Genomic DNA, 18,561 nt, shown 5'->3' on the forward strand with positions numbered 1-18,561 from the left:
AAGTGGGCATTTCCTGGGCATGCAAGAAAGGGCCACAAGAGCCAAGCACCAACACAATCCTTTCCGCCCAGACACTTACAATCTGCCTAAATTCACCGAATTGGCATTTCTGTGAGGCGGCTATCTAGCCTCTACTTAAAAACTTCCAAGGAAGGTGAATCTATCACCACCTCCCAAGGAAGCCTGTTCCACTGAGGAATCGCTCTAACTGTCAGAAACATCTTCTGGATGTTTAGCTGAAAATTATTTTTGATTTTCATTGGGGCTTTATTGTTCCAAACTACAGCTTGGAACTGGAGGTCACTGACCAACTGTAATGAGACTTTGTGTTCAACATCTAAGCATGCAGAGTATGTGAACCCACCATTTACAAAGGAAAGTGGAACTTCTTATTCCATCGTGGATAGGGGTAAGGAGGACCTTGATATGTCCATCGTCTCTTATCCAGAGAAAACCAGGAGAGGGCTTGGTTAAAATGAACAGGGAACAATTGTTTTCCCATTTCCCTAATACTAAAGGTATCTAAATACAAACAGCTGGCCTGTGGTATGCAGTTGTTTTTCACATAGTGCCCTCTTACTCTGAACTTGTAGAACTCTGTCATCAGACCAAGTATCAGCTGGAACATATAAAAAAATAGGAAAATATACCCAAAGGCAGAAAACCAGGAGCTGTTAGGTACATTGTTTTAATGCTTAGAACAACCTGAATAGCCCAAATTGCCTGAGACCAGAAAGGACAGAGCAGAATGGGAGAGCCTAGCAGTTGAACCCTCCCCCCCCCCATCTACTTATCTGGACACTGTTGTAGACAAGCTACTTTGTGGAACAGGCTATCAGTTTGATCCAATGTGGATGCTCTTGGGTCCTTCTCTTCCTGCAAACTGCAAAGAAAAAGCCATTCAGGATAAAAGCCATTCAGGCTGCCTGTCGAAAGTAGATTCATTGTGTCTTCATTCTTAATCAGAATACTCGGGGTGCTTTGCAAGTAGGCTATAAGAAAAGCAGAAAGCGCTGCCAGAGATGAGGAAGGTAATTCTTTGTTCCTGGAACCTGATCCATCTCAGGCTGTTGCATTTCCTTCTCCGTACCATTTCCCGACACTCATTAAAACATGTATCAGAGAAAACACATTACAGCTCGACTCTCCGGTTAATGGCTACAGGAGTTCAGATTCAGTACAATGTTAACAAATACAGTAAATTACACTGAGGCAGAGAAGCAAATATGCTTTTTAAAGGGTCTTTTCAATAACACCACATTACTGCAATAGGTATGTGGGGAGTGGTGGTGGAGAGAATAGCAGAAAATCTCAGTCTTGTTGATGCAAAGGAGAATGCAATTTTATTCTCTGGTGCAGATCTTCAGCTCCCCTTGTGTAACAAAACAGACTAGGACAGTTCTTACAATCTGGATCACGGACCAAGGAGCCGCACAAGGATTCTGCCACCAGCGATGCTGCAACCTTCAGAAGAGCGGGATGGGCATTCAGACTGACCTTGTTTACAGCATCCACTGGGCCTCGGGCTGAACGCCTCATGTGACATTATTATTATTATTATTAGATTTATTTCCCACCTCTCCTCGAAGGCTCGAGGTGGGTAATAGTAATCTCAATCCCACTAAAACCCATTAAAACCCCCATTAAAACATTAATATCAACATGGTGGCAAAAAGAAAAAATACCCCATCCCTCCCCATACTAATATCAGAGATAATGGAAGAGTGCAATGTACACTTCCTAACTCCCAGGGGGTGAGATGATGTCCCAAGCTCGCTGACCCCAGCCTCAACCATAGACCTGGTGGAAGAGCTCCATTTTGCAGGCCCTGCGGAAAGCTGACAAATCTCGCAGGGCCTGCAGCTCACCTGGGAGCTCATTCCATCAGGTAGGGTCCAGGACCGAAAAGGCCCTGGCCCTGGTCGAGGCTAAGCATGCTTCCTTAGGGCTGGGAATGATCAATAGGTTCTCACCCACAGAGCGTAAAGCCCTGCGGGGAGCATAGGGCGGCAGGCAGTCCCTCAGGTATGTGGGTCCCAACTCATGTATGGCCTTAAAGGTTAGAACCAGAACCTTGAACCGGATCCGGGCAGCTATTGGTAGCTGCCTCAGCACAGGCTGGATATGGGTCCTCCAAGGTGTGCCAGTGAGGACCCTAGCAGCTGCATTCTGCACCAGCTGAAGTTTCCGGGTCAGGGACAAGGGTAGGCCAACTTCAAATTGAGCGAGCTTTTGAGGTTGTTGTGGTTTTAATTGGTGGCATCCAACATGGCAGTTGGCCAGCTAACTGCAGCTGATACATGTGCATAATGCAGTGACCCAGGTCTGCCCATCATGACCACATAACACCAGTCCTGATGTCTCTTCAGTGGCTGCTTATTTGTTTCTAAATCTAATTGAAGGTACTGGTGCTGACCTTTAAGTCTATTCATGGCCAGAGGATAGGGCTGCCAACCTCCAGGTGGTAGCTGGGGACCTCTGGGGATTACAACTAAACTTCAGGAAACAGATATCAGTTCCCCTGAGGAAAATGGCTGCTTTGGAAGGCGGACTCTATGGCATTATACCACATTGAGGTCCCTTCCCCCCTAAACACCTATCATCCTTCAGACACCACCCCTGAAATCTCCAGTTATTTCCCAGTCCAGAGCTGGTGACCCTACTTAAGGCTGACATATTCAATAGACGTGTGTCCCAATGTGAATCCCTATGGCAACTGCACTCATTATAGTGGGGTACCCCAACAGTCCTCTTGTTCTCAATTCCAAAGAGAATGAACAGGCTTTGGCTTACCTATTTCTCCAATTTGTTTAATTGTTGTAATCAATTATTGTTTTTGCATTGTTTCTGTTGTCATCACCTGTCTGAAGTCCTGTGGAGACATAAGTATTCTAAATAAGTTCATTGGCTTTCTTGGGTTATGGTTACCCTGGCTGTGTACCACTGCAAGTCAACTATGCTGCTTTTGTGCTTGTGCGGTGGGGGGCATTCAGCACAAGTCCCAGACAGTGAGAACGCATCAATGGGATGACTATAAATGGAGGAGCTTGGGGAGGAAGGCAAGGTGGGCGAGGCGAGAGCACTTGAGACACAAGCCCTGCTGCCTCCCCGCCTAGCAGGAGGGAGACAAACAACTGCCTTTCGGGCGGCGGGGGGGGGGTTCCTTCTGAACATGCTGAGCCAACAAAGAGAGAGGAGGACCCCCGTGACAAAATATTTGCCATCCATATCTCATGAACATTGAGTCTTCCAGGTAAAATAGGCAAACTTATAATCGAGAAATAAGTCTCACAGTTCCCTCTCCATAAAGCAGAATTGAAATCTCTCTTTAAAAAAAACAAAAAACAAAACCTGATTTTTCAGCCCATTAATACTACATGTCCAGTGTGTGATCCCTGAGGGACCAGAGTGGGGAAAGCAGCGGGAGACCTCTTTCTGTCCCCTTCGTGCTGACTGACTGACAATCCCCTTAGCATGTTTTTCAACAAGGAAAACTTTTGTTGTTGTTGAAGTTCAAATTGCCTGCAATTTGCAAACAGAATGTAATCCCCCAACAGAGCATTTCTCTGCCTCTCACAGTAATTCAAACTGAAGTTCCAGAAGAATCACCATGATATGAAGGTTAAAGAAGAAAGCCAGAAAGGCACTGTGTGTGCAAAGTGAAAAGCACTCTTACTCATACTTTGATATCTGGAGTTTCACCCACTGTACGTTGTATAGTATCAGCAGGAATAAATACAGGCATAGACCAAATACAATATCTCTGTGGTAAGTTCTCCCATAAGGAAATGCTATTAGAAGGCCTGTTTGTGCGGTAAATAATAATATTTTTTACCTGATAAATGCACAAAGTAGGCTCATGCTCCTTCTCCACTGTTGAGTCCTTATAGCCATGGATGCGACTGGCACTATGAATCCCTTCCCTTTATTCACATGGCTCCTTTTCCAGAGACTGTGCCTTTACAGATTTTCTTGTAGTTTGCTGTCATGTTCATGATTGTGTGGCAGAGGTGAAGTGTAAGAGATTCCCTGTCTTTGGTCAGTATTTCCCATTCTGCCTGCGTCTTGGGGGCAAACACCACCCGGTGCCTGCCTGCCAACTATCTCCCTGTGTAATGATCTCTGTAATAATCCCTGAGTTCTTCAGGTGCTAAATGTTAGGCTCTGTGACCCCCCCACCCCCACCCCCGCAAGAACGCTCAGAGTGGGGACCTTTTCATCTGTTTGCCTGGAATTTTGCATCCTTCTACTGGGTTAAGGCTGTCCTCACAGAGCAGGGATTTCTACTACCCAAATTGGGTGAGGGGGAAATCACATCTAGCTTTTTTTTTCCTGATCAAACCAAGGGGAATGAATAATGAACAGAATAACAAAAGCAGACATATATTATGATGTGAAAAAATTAAATGGTTTATAAAAAAAAACCCTATAATGCATCACAAATGAGAACCAAGTGACTGTTTGCACCCACCTTTAATCGACATGATGGGAAAGTACAGCATAGGACTGTTCAGTTCATTTTCTTCAGCCAGTGTTGTAGTCAGGAGGGGGCCAACGCTTTGCCTTTCCAAATTGACCCCCTTCCATTTTTTATTTTGTTTCAAGTAAAAGTGTTTTGTTCCTTCCTCCCTCTAATCAGACTAGTTGAATTATCCCTTGTGCTGTAGCACTTATCCTCAAAGTGAGGTTATAAAACGTGGCTTGTAAAACATTCATCATCCTTCCCTGGAAGTAGCAGCATTGTTGACACCTCATCCCAGGTGAGCCACAAAGCAGATTATCCACACAGGTTTTGGGATTGCTTTGTATTGTTTTCTTAAGTGTATCCCTGTTAATGAAATACATCAGGCTACACCACATCATTGCATCAGATACATTTCCCTTTATCAAGTACTCCTATTAAAGAGAAATAATATATTACCTAGTCATTGTGGCACAGTAGTTAGAGTGGTGATGCTGAGGCAGAGTTTCTGACCCTGGGTTGAAAGATTCCTGGAAATTTGGTGCATGGGTTCTGGGAAAGGAGGGGTTGGAGGAGGGGATGGACTTCAGCTGGGCATAATACCAAATGGCCTTCCCTCCAAAGCCACCCTTTTCTCCCAAGGAACTGGTATCTGGAGAACAGCTGAAATACTTGGAGATGTCTGGGCCCAGGGGAGATGGAGGATTAAAATCCTTACTCATCAGGAAACTCCCTGGGTAGTCTTGAGTCAGAGTTTCTCTCAGCCTCACCTACCTCACAGGGTGGTTCTGAGGACAAGGTGGAAGATGCCACTGGGCCATAGCCCTTCCCCACATACAAACCTTTCTTTAACAGTATTGGTTAGGAGTTGTGCTGTACCCAGCCATCCTGATCATAAAACAAGTTTATATGTTGTCCCAAAGTATTTGTTCAAGTTCTTTCTGACTCGTACATTATGTCCCTTTCTGGATTCAGCCTGTCTAATATTGCTTGTTAATGTTGCAGTAACCTTGAGACCATTTCAGTTTACATGAAGATAACTTGAAAACAGCGGGAGATTGAGGGCATTTCCGCACCCTGCCCCATCTAGCCTAATGGCCACTGAATGGGCTAGTGCTAAACCTCCCAACCCCGTCTTACCTTTGTTTTGCAAGCGGCCATTTTCTCGCTAGTCTTCAGCGCTTCTTGCACTCCACACCGGCTTCTGGTTTTGCCGGAGGGGAGAGCAAGGCGCCTCTTTTGTTTAGTGATTCATCCAGCCTTGTCTGTCAATCAAGGTGGAGAACCAATGAAATGTTGTGAAGTTCATGAGGCTCTGTCCTCACCCTTTCCTTTATTTTTTTAAAATTTACAGATACAAGTACAAACACGTATTTGCTTCTTCATAGCTGCATAGGGCTCTTCAAGCCCTGTGTATGCTAGCAGTCGCAAATGCGCTTACATGTCTGTACATGTGTCCATGGTCAAAACATTTTTCCCCATGATAGTTAAAGCACAGGACATTTGGAGGGGAATGCTTTCAGTCACTATGAAATGGCTCTTTATTTTTCAGCAAGATCGCCAGGACGAGGCACGTTCTCACTTCTGCTTTGCTCCAGACATTTCACCATTAAAAAAAAATAAGGTGGTCCCATATCCTGGAAGTAGGGAAGGAGGCGGGACCAAGTGTGGGACGAATAGGAGGCTCAGTAGCGCTACAGAAACAACGTACGTTTTTTGGTCCACTTTTTGGGATTCCCCAGCTTCCACTACAAACAGAACAATGTAGTGGGAGTTCCATGAGGAGTTGGCGGATTGTGTACGATGTCATGCACAAATTAAAAAAAACACATTTATCAAAGGTGAGGCTAATGCTCCTTTAGAGCTGTATAGAACTCCCCTGACTACTCACTGCAACTAGCTATGTTGTACATAGGGGAACCAGCTGTCCTGTTATGCCCCCTACTGCTGCTACCTACCCACTGCTGTCCAAAGCTACAAGTAAAGAAATCTACAAGAAGAATGTCCATTACAGCAAGACCATGACAACACTTATCATACATCCAGCTTGGTGTAGTGGTTAGGACTTCTAATCTGGTGAGCTGGGTTTGATTCACTGCTCCCTCAAATGCAACCAGGTGGGTGACCTTGGGCTCACCACAGCACTGATAAAGCTGTTCTGACCGAGCAGGAATATCAGGAATCTCTCAGCCTCACCCACCTCACAGGGTGTCTGTTGTGGGGAGAGGAAAGGGAAGGCGAATATAAGCCCCTGATACTCCTTCGAGTAGAGAAAAGTGGCATATAAGAACCAACTCTTCTTCTTCTTCTTGTGATCACATAACCAGGAGTGTCATCATGTTTCACAGTAATGCTTTAGCTCAGTAGTTCCCAACCCCCGGTCTGAAGACCGATACCAGTCTGCAACTGCTGTTGGCAGCGCCCCCCAGCGGGCGGCAGGAAGTCAATGGCACCAGTGGGAAAGCAAGTAGAGCAGGGGCTTGGGCGGCAACATTCTTCGGCAAAAGACTACCCCCCCCCAGGCCTCAGTAAAATTGTCAAGCGTTGACCGGTCCCCAATGATAAAAGGGTTGGGGACCATTGCTCTAGCTAGAGCAGGGGTAGTCAAACTGCGGCCCTCCAGATGTCCATGGACATTCGCTGGCAGGGGCTTCTGGGAATTGTGGTCCATGGACATCTGGAGGGCCGCAGTTTGACTACCCCTAAGCTAGAGCATCACATCAATGGGTGATGCCACTTCTGATGGCACAAGCAGTTGTGACATGACAGTCAGTTCTTGGCGGGCAGGCTTCTTTGTACATTCAACTCCTGTTCTGAAATTCGTTATCTGTTTGTTTTTAGGACAGTGTTCAATAGCACTTATCTTTGACAAAGTTGGCTGCTCTGTCATGTTTTGCTTATTATGGATTTGTATGGTTTTAATACAGTATGTTCTTGACTATTGTTTAAATCTTTTTTTCAGGACATTTTGAGTTCTTTTTAGAAGAAAAGGAAAGGGTGTTTAAAATAAAAAATCTTGGCAAATCAAAGCATTTGGTGTGGTGGCCAGACTTCTCTATAGAATGAAGTATATTAATATATTAATATCAAGTATGACCCAGTGCAAGGAAGCGTTAGAAACTTCCTAACTGACCAAACCTGACCAACATCTTCATGCGCCCTCTCGCACAGCTGGTACGGACGTTCGGGCTGGGTTGCCATCAATATGCAGATGACACCCAGCTCTTCCTCCTGATGGATGGCCGCCCTGACTCTCCCCCAGAAGCATTAGCCAGCTGCCTGGAAGCAGTGACGAGATGGCTCAAGCAGAGTCGTCTGAAGCTCAATCCTTTAAAGACGGAGGTCCTGTGGCTAGGTAGGAAGGGCCCTTGCGAGGAAGCGCGCCTGCCTACCCTGGATGGCGTGCAGCTCTCCACGGCTCATGCCGCCAGGAACCTAGGCGTGATTCTGGACGCCTCCCTCACAATGGAGGCCCAGATCACAAAGGTAGCGCGGCTGGCATTCTACCATCTCCGCCAAGCCAAACTACTAGCGCCCTACCTGGCCCCGGAACACCTAGCCACAGTGATCCATGCGACGGTCACCTCTAGACTAGACTTTTGTAACTCGCTCTACGCAGGCCTGCCCTTAGCCCTGACCCGGAAACTACAACTAGTTCAAAATGCAGCAGCCAGGATCCTCACGGCAACACCGTGGAGGTCCCATATCCGGCCTATTCTTCATCAGCTGCAATGGCTACCAGTTGAATTCCGGATCAGACTAAAGGTTCTGGTAATTACCTTCAAGGCCATACGCGGTCAGGGCCCAGTGTACCTGAGGGACCGCCTCCCCGCCTATGCCCCCAAAAGAGCTCTACGCTCTACTGCCTCAAATCAGCTAAGGATCCCTGGCCCTAAAGAAGTCCGTCTGGTCTCGACCAGGGCCAGAGCATTCTCTGTTCTGGCCCCTACCTGGTGGAACGAGCTCCCAGAAGAGATCAGGGCCCTGACGGAGCTTAAACAGTTCCGCAGGGCCTGCAAGAAGGAGCTCCTCCATCAGGCATTTGGCCGAGACCAGACGTAATCAACAGCGACCAAGGGCCCCTGCTCCCCCCCCACCCCCCCTCAGAATTCAATCAATAAACCACCCCCCTCAGAATCCCATCAACAAGCCCTGGACCTGTTTGTATCACAACTGTTTACTGTTATACTGTGTTGTGTTTGGTTGCAATTGTTGGTTATTGATGTATATGTTTTACAGACTGTTTTATGTAAGGTTCCTTGTTATAATGTAAACCGCCCTGAGCCTCCGGGGAGGGCGGTATAGAAGTATGATAAATAAAATAAAATAAATAAAAATAAATAAACCGGTTTAATGCATTTTGACCTCTTACTTTATTGGATAATACTGACACTTTTTTGTAGCCTTCCATTCCATAGAATCTGGTTATGTCATATATCTTATTACAGTAAACTAAGTAAGATTCTTCTTGTCAGCACTAATGAGCTGACATTTCAGAGTAGTATCAAGAACTTTCTCTTTGTGATAAAATGATCTTCCTTCAGGCATTCATGCTTAAAAAACTTGATGGCCATTTCCACTCTGTGGATGGATATTAAGCAAAGCTGAGTGAATTACAGGCATTTCTTACAAATGCTTGATGGGATAGTTTTGCTTTCCGGAAATGTCTGACTGCTTGAGCTGAACTTTCATGGATGTTAATGGAAAACAAATTGTGCATTAGCAGAAGGCAGAGGTCTGGTTGCATATTTGATTGTAATGCAATGTTGGTTGCACAAGTTGCTTTTAATGATGCATTTGAACAAGAAATTGATCGCTGGTTTATTGCTGGTCCTATCCATGCTTCTGGGATACATTTTTGGTCGGCTGCACCTGAACACCGGAGGATCTAGGAGTGGAGTCTTGTGTAGATGAGCCAGTATGGCAATTCTAATTTCCCTTGACTTTATATCCTGTCATTGTTCCCTGTTTTGGTTCAATTGATATGACTGCTGTTGTGGACATCCTTGTGTTTCTCTGGTGCCATTTATGCATTTATTTATCATTTATCCATTTATTTACTAGGGTCGCCACAAACATCACAGCAGGGAGACTCAACAGAGGAGCACATGAGTAAATGTTTTAATGTACTGACCTGGATTGTCTTTTTATCATTCTGATAAAATACTGCCCAGGATTGTGGTTCTGTGCTGCAGCTCTGTTGGGCTGACATTTGCCACAGTTCTGCTGCTGGCCACTAATAGACTGGTTGCAGTTGTTCTGCAGAAATGCCCCCCCCCCATTTTCTACTCCTTCTCAAAATCCTTACTGAAATCCAGGTAAATGACATCCAATGAGCTTCCATGATCTAAGAAGCCCATAACTCAGGCCCATTCCGCACAAGCGGAAACGCTATTTTTAAAAGTGCAATCTCAGTGTTACGCATACCTGCCTTTGTAGTGGAATCCAGTAGTGTTTCAATCGTTTCCCACAGGTTTCCGGTCTCGCAAAAATCGCTAGAAAGGAAGCGATTTTTGCAAATAGCCAGTAGAGGTCCTATACAGTCATAGGCGAGAGCAAAAGTCTGTTTTGTCCTCCGACATTCCTGGTACTAGTAAAAATTGTCTGAGATTGGTTGCTGACTTACAAGCCTAAAACATGTATATGTTAAAAAGAATGGCTCATCTAATAGAGAAACAAACCCAAGATTTGAAAGCATTTACAGAAGGATTGCTTAAGAATATTTTCAAGGAGATCCAAGACGGCAAGGAAGAAGTTTTTAACAGGAATGATGGATCAATAACAGTGGTTGATGATAGCTCTAAACAAGGTGGAAAACCATCAGCAGAAGAGAAATCTGAAATTTTGGAGATGGAAAAGGGGATGTTGGAGCCTTGCAGCCTAGATAAGGACACCCTTCTTAAAAAGACATACAGCCATTTCAAAGCAACAGTACACAAGAATCAACCAAAAGATACATGGATCTGCTTTGAAAGTAATCAATTTAAAGTAGCTTTTTTGGGGGGAAATTGTATTGATATCGGAGTCCAGGAGGTGCAACTGCCTCAAGATTCATCGATGAATACTCTGCGGGAAAGAGTACAACTGCACTTTCTATGCCAAAGGCCAACTGGACAGAATATAAGTCAACGGGAACAACAAGATACAGCAAGCCTCGATATGAGACCCCCTTAAGAAGACCAGGGAAGGGAAAGGAGAAGCAATGTTTGAATTTTTTTTTTTACTTTTCTTCTGTATATTTTTAAGGCAATATAATCGTAAGTGCTAGAAATGTCATGATAAAACGGGGTTTTTTCCCCTTTCTTTCTTCTTTATTAGTGTATTGTTATAGGGCCAAAGTTCATACTGTTCTGCAAAAAATGTTCAATGTTAAGCATTTAATTCAAATCTGAAAATATGGTGTTGAATATCTGTCAGGATGGCTCTTAGAATGTATCAAGTATAAAATGTTTTATAGATGTATGTGACACTAAAAGTGACTGTTAAAATTACTAAAAACTATGTAAACAAACATTAAAAGGAAGGAAGGAAGGAAGGAAGGAAGGAAGGAAGGAAGGAAGGAAGGAAGGAAGGAAGGAAGGAAGGAAGGAAGGAAGGAAGGAAGGAAGGAAGGAAGGAAGGAAGGAAGGAAGGAAAAAAGGAATTTTTTCTGTGCTTTGTCCCACCCCTGGCCGTCAATCAAACAAACAGCCAATGGGCGGCTGTTATCATACTCCCGAAAAGCCCCTTTCCCTTTAAGAACAGGTTTTTGTTTAAAAAAAGGAAAACACACATTGCAACGAATATCCCTTGATTCCTCCTAATGTAGAGACCCATCTAGCTGGCATGTGAGCTGGCGAGTCATCTTTACCACGCTCCCCCGAGTGAAACCCCCCCCCCCCTGCACGGGCGTGATTTTCGACCGAAAATAAAGGGAACTTGCAAACGGGGCTGTGTTGTGCTTGGGGACTTAAGGGAGCTTTAAAGCACATCTGTGGAGGGACTGTAGCCGGAGAAGCCTCGCTGGGTGACTGAAGGCTCGCTGGTTCGTTGCTTTCTGCTCGCTCCGAAAAAAAAAAATAGCGATCGCTTCGCTGGAAGTTTGGAGGAGAGAGCCAGGGGGAGGGACTTGGCTGGAACTGCAACAATGGGAACACACAGGTCTTTTTCGCTAGTGTTGCAGATTGTTTGCAAGAGTGTAGCGCTTTTCGGAGGGTGAATCCACTTTTCTGGATTTCCCTTTAAGCACTACAACGAATCACTTTTTGCGGGACTGTTTCAGGAGTGTGGCAGATTGTGTGCGACGTCATGCGGAACTGCAAATTAGTAGCGTTTACAATTCACAAGCCTTTTGCAACATTGAAGTCATATGGAATGGACCTCAGTCAAAGAAGGAAACCAGACTGGTATGTCAAGTCCTATTGGAGACAAATCCACACTGAGTTCCCTAGATATATATGGGTGCATTATCATACTGGCTGATTTGTCTTCATTTCATTTCTTTTTTTTATAATTAAACTTTTTTTTAGGGATTTTTAAAAATGCAACATACACAAAAAACATTTTCATATAGACAAAGCAAATCCCCCCTCCAGGGAGAAGAGATAAAGAGGCTTTTGATTTTATCTATGCTGATTATAAATCAAATTGTTTTCTGTTGCACTATGCTAATATAACAAGATCTTTGTTATGTTGTTATGTGCGAAGTCGTGTCCGACCCATCGCGACCCCATGGACAATGATCCTCCAGGCCTTCCTGTCCTCTACCATTCCCCGGAGTCCATTTAAGTTAGCACCTACTGCTTTAGTGTCTCCATCCAGCCACCTCATTCTCTGTCGCCCCCTTCTTCTTTTGCCCTCGATCGCTCCCAGCATTAGGCTCTTCTCCAGGGAGTTCTTCCTTCTCATGAGGTGGCCAAAGTATTTGAGTTTCATCTTCAGGATCTGGCCTTCTAAAGAGCAGTCAGGGCTGATCTCCTCTAGGACTGACCGGTTTGTTCGCCTTGCAGTCCAAGGGACTCGCAAGAGTCTTCTCCAGCACCAGAGTTCAAAAGCCTCAATTCTTTGACGCTCGGCCTTCCTTATGGTCCAACTTTCGCAGCCATACATTGCAACTGGGAATACCATAGCCTTGACTAAACGCACTTTTGTTGGCAGGGTGATGTCTCTGCTTTTTAGGATGCTGTCTAGATTTGCCATAGCTTTCCTCCCCAGGAGCAAGCGTCTTTTAATTTCTTTGCTGCAGTCCCCATCTGCAGTGATTTTGGAGCCCAGGAAAATAAAATCTGTCACTATCTCCATTTCTTCCCCATCTATTTGCCATGAATTGAGAGGGCCGGATGCCATGATCTTTGTTTTCTTGATGTTGAGTTTCAAGCCAACTTTTGCACTCTCCTCCTTCACCCGCATCAACAGGCTCTTTAGTTCTTCTTCACTTTCTGCCATTAGAGTGGTATCATCTGCATATCTGAGGTTGTTGATATTTCTCCCTGCAATCTTGATTCCAATTTGTGACTCCTCTAATCCCGCATTTCTCATGATGTGCTCTGCATACAAGTTAAATAGGCAAGGCGATAGTATACAGCCTTGCCGAACTCCTTTCTCAATTTTGAACCAGTTAGTGATTCCATGTTCGGTTCTCACTGTTGCTTCCTGACCTGCATATAAATTTCTCAAGAGACAAATAAGATGCTCTGGTATTCCCATCTCTTTAAGAACTTGCCACAATTTGTTGTGCTCCACACAATCAAAGGCTTTAGCATAGTCAATGAAGCAGAAGTAGACGTTCTTCTGGTACTCCCTAGCTTTCTCCATGATCCAGCGTATGTTGGCAATTTGATCTCTAGTTCCTCTGCCTCTTCGAAATCCTGCCTGTACTTCTGGAAGTTCTCGGTCCACATATTGCTGGAGCCTAGCTTGTAGGATTTTGAGCATAACTTTGCTAGCATGAGAAATTAGTGCAATGGTGCGGTAGTTTGAACATTCTTTGGCATTGCCCTTCTTTGGGATTGGAATGTAAACTGACCTTTTCCAATCCTGTGGCCATTGTTGAGTTTTCCAAATTTGCTGGCATATTGAGTGTAGCACTTTTACTGCATCGTCCTTTAAGATTTTGAATAGTTCAACTGGAATGCTGTCACCACCACTAGCTTTATTGTTGCTCAGACTTCCTAAGGCCCATTTGACTTCACATTCCAGGATGTCTGGCTCCAGGTCAGTAACTACCACATTGTGGTCATCAGGGATGTTAAGCTCGCTCTTGTATAGCTCTTCTGTATAATTTTGCCACCTTTGTTTAATCTCTTCTGCTTCTGTGAGGTCCCTACCATTTTGGTCCCTTATCATACCCATCTTTGCATGAAACGTTCTCTTCATATCTCCAATTTTCTTGAAAAGATCTCTGGTCCTCCCCATTCTATTGTTTTCTTCTATTTGTTTGCACTGTTCATTTAAGAAGGCATTCTTATCTCTTCTAGCTTTTCTCTGGAATTCTGCATTCAATTGGGTGTATCTTTCTCTTTCTCCTTTGCCTTTCACTTCCCTTCTCTCCTTAGCTATTTGTAAAGCTTCCTCAGACAGCCATTTTGATTTCTTGCATTTCTTTTCCTTTGGGATGGTTTTAGTTGCTACCTCTTGTACAATGTCACGAACCTCCGTCCATAGTTCTTCAGGCACTCTGTCTATCAGATCTAATTCCTTAAATCTATTTGTCACCTCTATTGTGTATTCGTCGGGGATATGATTTCGTTCATACCTGAGTGGCCTAGTGCTTTTCCCTACTTTCTTCAATTTAAGCCTAAATTTTGCAACAAGAAGCTCATGATCTGAACCACAATCAGCTCCTGGTCTTTTTTTATTGACTGGATAGAACTTTTCCATCTTTGGCTGCAGAGCACATAGTCAATCTGATTTCTGTGTTGACCGTCTGGTGATGTCCATGTGTAGAGTCGTCTCTTGGGTTGTTGGAAAAGAGTGTTTGCTATGACCATTGTATTCTCTTGACAAAATTCTACCAGCCTGTGCCCTGCTCCATTTTGTACTCCAAGGCCAAACTTGCCTGTTATCCCGGTTATCTTTTGGCTTCCTACTTTAGCATTCCAATCCCCCATGATGATAAGCACATCATTTTTTGGCGTTGCTTCTAGAAGGTGTTGTAAGGCTTCATAGAACTGATCAACTTCATCCTCTTCAGCAGCAGTGAACAAGATCTAAAATGTTCTTTTAAAATATATTTCCATATGTTTACCCTTTGTCTGAAAACACACAAACCATCATTTCCTAATACTTCCCTTCCTGATAATCCCCAGCATAGCATTGTCTGGTACTGATACAATGAAGGCTCAGTTTTTGGAGTCAGAAGATGTCGTGTTACTTTAAACATACAGAACAACAAAATTCTCACTTAGAGAGATGTCTGGTCGATAAAAATGATCTGATAATGTTGGAGTCAACTGGAGTTTTCTCTCCTCAGAAACAGACAAATCCTCAAAGGACTACATTTCACACTCCACATGGCTTGTGCAGTGGCATTGGCTTGAGTTTCCTAGCCCAGAACTCTAACAGGAATAGACCAAATATGATATCTCTGTGGCAAGAGATACCACCTTCCCCAACCTCTGCCCCCTAATCCCCAGGAATTTCCCAAGCCAGAGATGGCAACCACAATTGAGAATACAAAAATATGAAACCACTGTGTATAGCCTATAAACAATCACTGATTAAACTTCTTTAACAAACACTATAGTAATATTTTACATCACAATATTATGAGACCATTCCAAAGTGACTGTTATTGCAGTCCATTGACAGTCTTAGATTAGCAAACATAAAGCTCCTGCTTCAGCTCCAGGGCTGGCCCGGAGATATATCATATCCTCAGTTTGCCGCGCCAGTAACAATCCTTAGAGTATTGTATAGTAGTTAATGTACTGCTATTGGAGCTGTAATTGATGATACTGTATTGTATCACTTTGGAATGGTTTCATAATACTATTATATACAAGATTATTTGTTAAAGAAGTCTAATCAGTGATTGTTTATAGCAGGGGTTGTCAAACTGCGGCCCTCCAGATGTCCATGGACTACAATTCCCAGAAGCCCCTGCCAGCATTTGCTGGCAGGGGCTTCTGGGAATTGTAGTCCATGGACATCTGGAGGGCCACAGTTTGACTACCCCTGGTTTATAGCCTATACACAGTGGTTTCATATTTGTGTATTGTCCTGTATCTCTTTTTTATATTTTTAACCCCAACTGAGAGCCGACTTTCAGATTGGTTAACATTATATATCATGCCTCACGTTAGCATCTAGCGCCGGGGTAGTCAAACTGCGGCCCTACAGATGTGCATGGACTACAATTCCCATGAGCCCCTGCCAGCATTTGCTGGTCACACCTAGGCACTTTCATCCCTACATGGCTATTATAATCCTGACATCAAGACCACATACTAATAGCCCAGGAAGAAGACTCAGTCGATCAGGGGAAGCAATAGATAGGTGAAAAAAGTCAGAAAAGTCTTTTTAAAAATCACATAAGGTTGGTTAACAATTTGCTCACTCAGAAGATGAAAACAGCCAGATCCTGAGTACAGCCCTAGCACTTTTAAACCACTATGTAAATGGACACTTCAGTACAAGCCACCTATAGAAAAAAGGATAATCCCCGAATGGTATCATGTTGCAATAAATGAACCTCCTGCCAGGCGGCTGATGGGGCTTTCTAATCAACTTTGCAATGAATATTTCTTAAATCATGTTAATCCACCATTTAAGCAGAGATATCGGTTCCAGACAATGAATCGCAGCACCTGGAGGCGAATATACCTGCCATTTCCCAAGAGAGCCAGTGATTAACAGAGCGCACACGCTGTCAAGATGAGCTGGCAGCACTGGCGTTTATCACCTCAGAGCTCTTGCTTGGAGTGAAGGAGGCCTTGCTTCACGCTCCTGGTGCAATCAGCTTTTATTTATGTTGCTCTCACACTGAACAGCTCTTAAAGGAGAAAACCACCTGGTTTCACCCTGGGGACCCAATCTGCTTTCCGATAGAGGTCTCTCTAGCACCAAGCTGAACACGTAACAGCCAGCATGGTTCTGAGGGAGAATCCAGTTCACCAAAGGCATTTGCACATGTCATAAAAAGGAAGGCCCATGGAAAGGCCCAGGCAGATTTATTGCAAGGCAGGATCCCTACTTGTTTCATGCAAGGAAAGATTTTAACAGGAGCGGTTTCTCTCAGAAGAAGTGCTGTAGTGGGAGAAGATGTGCCGCCCAAGACTCATCTATTCAGTTGTTTAGAAAATAATGTGTCCTATCTCCAAGTTGCTCTAGGTCAGTGGTCCTCAACCTTTTTATCACCGGGAACCGGTCAACGCTTGACAATTTTACTGAGGCCTGGGGGGGTAGTCTTTTGCTAAGGGACTGCCACCTGAGCCCCTGCTCCGCTTGCTTTCCTGCCGGTGTCCCTGACTTCTCACCGCCCACTGGGGGGCGCTGCCAACAGCAGCTGTACAGTGCCATGCTGAGGGGGAACCCCAGCCAGGGCAGCCACTGGAGAGCACCAAAGGTGAGCTGGTGGCAGAGTGGCAGGGCGGTCTCCAAGACAGCAGCCAGGGAGGAGGATGAGGAGGAGTCACAGCCCAGTACTGACTGATCTGCGGACCAGTACCAGTCTCCGGACCGGGGGTTGGGGACCACTGCTCTAGGTGTCCCACAAATTAAAAACAAATGCAATACAATTTAGCATTATGTAGCGGTTAGTGTTAAGCCAGTAGGAAAGAGAACCAGATTGACGTTCCCACATTGTAAGCAAGTGAAGTTCATGCACATTGGGAGAAAAAAGAAAAAGAAAAACTTCAAGTATAGGCTAATGGGGACAAAATCTGCTGAGACTGAGAGGGGAGAAAGGTCTTAGAGTCATTGTGGATGGGGACCTCAGTGAAAGAGTCTACCTAGTGGGCTGCCTCAGTGAAAAAGGCAAACTCTATGTTAGGTATTAGTAGGGAAAGGATTGAACATAAAATGGCTTATAAAATACAATCCCCCCTTGTTGACCTTTGGTGCGGCCTCATTTGGAATACTGTATATAGTTCTGGTCCCTGTATCTCAAAAAGCACATTGCTGAGCTGGAAAAAGTGTAGAGAAGGGCAATCAAGATGCCTGGCAGCTGGAACAGCTTCCCTATGAGGAAAGGCTAAAGACACTGGGATTTTTCAGTTTAGAAAAGAAACAACCAAGGAGAGTCGTGAGAGAGGTTTATGAAATTATGCATGGGCTGGAGAGAGTTAATAAAGAGACATTTTTCTTCCAAAATACCAGAACTCTAGGGCATCCAATGAAGCTGATGGGTAGTAAATTCAGGGTGGACAAAAATAAATACTTCTTTACAGAGTGATTAAAATGTGGAATTTGCTGCCAGAGGATGTAGGGATGGCAACAGGAATGAATAGCTTTTAAAGTAGATTAGATATATCCATAGAGGATATCAGTGGCTACTAGCTAGGGTGACTGAAGGAACCCTCCATATTCAGAGGCACTAAAGATCTGGATCCCAGAGCCAAAAGACAACATCAGCGCCTCTATGCTCAATTGTTGGCCCACCAAAGCAACTGGTTGGCCATTGTGTGAGACGGGATTCTGGACTAGATGGACCACTGATCTGATCTAAAATATCCATATGGCAATGCTATAGATACAGAATTAAGTAGCCTAAAATGGATTATAATGTATTCATTTTATTTATTAACTAGGAATAAAGCCCATTGTAGTAAAAATACAATGGGTGCTAGCAGTAATGAGAAAGAGAGAGGGGAGGTAGATTGGGGGCATTGGCCGGGGCGGGTTATATGGGAGGGATCTCAAAGGGAGAGGGAGAGGCGAGGGTAGGGAGAGTAAAGGCAGCCTACCAGCGACAGCGTCCAGCGGCAGTGTCCTAACGCAGCGGGTGAGGGCGGTCGGGAGCTCATCTGCAGTGAGTTCTGGTTGGTGGCCATTTTGGATGGTGGCGCCGGCCGTTGGTGGCTCGGCGGCAGCTTCCCCGTGGGCGCGGCGATGCCCGGGGGCGCTCGGGGGCTCGGCTGCGGGCTCGCAGTCTCCGGGTGTCGATGTGGTGAGCACATAAA

The 18,561-nt window shown here is 44.7% G+C and overlaps 1 long non-coding RNA gene across 1 annotated transcript; it reads right to left on the minus strand.

The window, feature by feature from the left end:
* Window positions 1-26: 26 nt before the first annotated feature.
* On the minus strand, window positions 27-18,561 carry LOC143838040 (uncharacterized). Its single transcript, XR_013231214.1, has 3 exons — window positions 18,346-18,561; window positions 2,794-2,872; window positions 27-883 (listed from the first exon to the last, which is right to left on the minus strand). It is a non-coding gene; the product is annotated as an uncharacterized LOC143838040 (long non-coding RNA).

Source organism: Paroedura picta, chromosome 1 (assembly GCF_049243985.1).
Source record: "Paroedura picta isolate Pp20150507F chromosome 1, Ppicta_v3.0, whole genome shotgun sequence".
NCBI lineage: Eukaryota > Metazoa > Chordata > Lepidosauria > Squamata > Gekkonidae > Paroedura > Paroedura picta.